Genomic DNA, 3,052 nt, shown 5'->3' with positions numbered 1-3,052 from the left:
TTCATAAGTCTTTGCTTCGGAACACTGGAGACTGGGATAGGCACATACAGAATGTGGCGGAGTTGAAAGGTGCAAACCATCCTTTTCACCAGTTCCAAAATGACTTAACTCATCAAAAGAATACAAAGAAGAAAAACATCTAATAAAACACAGAATGAACTTGGCAGGGTATTTATGCATTCCCACATATAACAAAAACCCATTAAGTACAGATCTGAGAGTACTAGCAGTTACTGACAGCTTGTTAAAAGCCAATTATAACAAATAAAAACGAATTCAATCATCTTAAACTAAATATCATCAGTACACATCCAAAGTCCAATGGTTTTAGTGTAAATACGTCATTTAAGGTAAGAGAAACGCACGTTAAACTGTTTAACCACATGTTTCAGTGCAAGAAAAAATATCAACTTAATACAAACGATACCTTTTATAGCATTTCAAAGTATTAATTGATCACCTAATTTAAAACCAAAAAAACATGAGACATTTCCATGGAACCTCCTGTGATCCCCTTCTTGCCGATTTTCTCCTTTATTCATATCATGATTATTTCATAATGTAACTTCAATTCCGTCCATTCCATTAGTCTGTAAGTCCTATTCTAGTCATCTCGATTCTTATGAATCATTATAATATCTCGTTTTTATTCGAATTATTCGGCTCTGTGCCCTCAGGATGGTCTCTAGACTTTGAAACTCTTTCATAGATTAAGTTACATGTCAAGTTTTTGATATGGTCAGTTTGTGGTAAAACCCTTATTGTAAGTCATCGAGTTCTAGTATGCAGCTGTAATAGTGTAGTACAGCTTGATTTGATCATTAATTTTAATAAATAGTATTTATTTATATTTATTCTTTTTGTTTTTTTGAAACCATTTTTTATACTCAGGTCAGTTATATTCTTAACTTTCGTATTTTATGCATATATTTCTGTATTTTTTTTTTGGTATAAAAGATATGAATGTGTAATGAAAATATGTATGAAAGTCCACTTTGAGTATGATATTGTCTATATTTTTTACCTGAAGTTGGTATTTACAAGACAGGACGAATGTTACAGTTATTATCTAATTTTTCATATTTGGCTGTTATTAGATTTTAGCATAGAATATTATCTTGCATTGAGTTTATCTAGATTATATACTCTGTAATATTCTCGCAAATACCAACTTTATGTACAAAAATGAACTCGCTCATACTCATGGAAATCAAAGTACTGTCATACTGTATACTCTGTCAAAGTCAGTCGATAATTCAATGCTAACTAATATATAGAAATACTTAGCCTCATCCCCTCATTACCGTTTTTGTTACAAATAATTTTCAGTTTTTCGTTTGTATGATGTCATATATTGCCATGAGTTAACTGTGCCAAGATACATATATGTTTTTAGCAGACTTTGTAAAGATGTAAATATCAGTGAAAATACACCTATGTCATGTAATTGCAGTATTCCGAATACAATAATTGCCCCATTTCTCATGTCATAACAGGAGACCTTCACATCGTTTGCGACCGAGAGTTAAAGTCATTCCTCAGTAAAGGACCTAAATATCGTACCCCGTCAATTATTAATTGGAATGAGTGTCGTAATATCATCCACGACTCACTCCGTACCTACTGTTTAAAATGAGGAAAACGGGAAAAAGCTAACAAAAAATCTTTGGAGTCTTTTTTTTAATTCAGTAATGCAGATAGTTGATTTTCGTATACAACATTTTAAAGAACATTTTACTCTTAACAACAACCATAAAAACACTATTTCGCGTATCAAACATAAACTAAAAGAACTAGCCATGAAATTTGTTTTTGTCCCGGCTGATAACGCTGCTTATGATATCATCACAGTTTGACGTAAATTTTATATTGAGGTTCTACAAAAGGAAATCACGAATTCACCAACATTCCAACTGACTTAGCTTCATTTTCAGAAATCGACATCTGTAACAAACACAAACTTTTAGCTACTTCTTTACAAACAGAACCAAATACAATGAAAGTCCAAGCTATGTACTGGCTTCCGAAGCTACACAAAAAACCTTACAACTATAGATTTGTTTCATCTTCAAGCCATTGTTCCACTGCTAAATTGGCTATTTTACTTACTAGTACACTTGGTACAATAATAAACTGTATAATAAATTGTTCAAATAAGGCCTTTGAAAATAGTGGAATTAATATTACGTTTGGAGTGTCAAAAACTCGTTGGAAGTACTTGATAAATTGCGTGCATATATTGGTGATTTTGAATCTGTTCAAAGTTTTGAATTTTCTACCCTATATACCACTTTGCCGCATATTCTTATTAAGAAAAAAATCACATCCCTAATTAACTGGGCATTTAAAAAGTCAGAATGCGAGTACATATGTTCAAACTCTTTTAGGTCATTTTTTGGTAGCAATAAACAAAAGTACTATGTCAACTGGACATGCTTTGATACTATATCTGCGCTTGAATTTTTACTTGATAATACTTTTGTTTGCTTTGGAGATTCCGTATATCTTCAAGTTATTGGAATACCAATGGAGACTAACTGTGCACCACTTATTGCGGACCTATGTTTGTATTATTATGAGTTACAATTTATGACTAAAATTAGCCAAAACCCATCGAAACAACATTTGATACAAAAATTTAACAATACTTTTAAATATTTAGATGATATATTGGCTCTCAATATTGACGACTTCAGTATGTATACTAAAGAAATTTATCCCGTTGAACTTACTTTAAATAAAGCTAATACTAACAATGACCACTGCCCTTTCCTCGATCTTGATATCTATATCATTAACGAGAAGCTTAATATAAAAATTTATGATAAAAGAGATGATTTTTCATTTCCTATCGTTAATTATTCATTTTTAGATGGTGAGGTTCCCTTGTCACCATCTTATGGTGTTTATATATCTCAACTTGTACGATTCGCTCGTGTTTGTAACAACGTATTATAGTTTAGCGAGAGAAATTTATGTATTACTGAATTTTCAAAATCACAAACTTGTCAAAACATTTACTAAATTTTTTCATTCGGTATAAGGAAATAAC

Source organism: Mytilus edulis, chromosome 1 (assembly GCF_963676685.1).
Source record: "Mytilus edulis chromosome 1, xbMytEdul2.2, whole genome shotgun sequence".
Classification (NCBI taxonomy): Eukaryota; Metazoa; Mollusca; class Bivalvia; order Mytilida; family Mytilidae; genus Mytilus; species Mytilus edulis.
The sequence above is the reverse complement of the archived record's forward strand: the minus strand, read 5'-3'. Positions refer to the sequence as shown.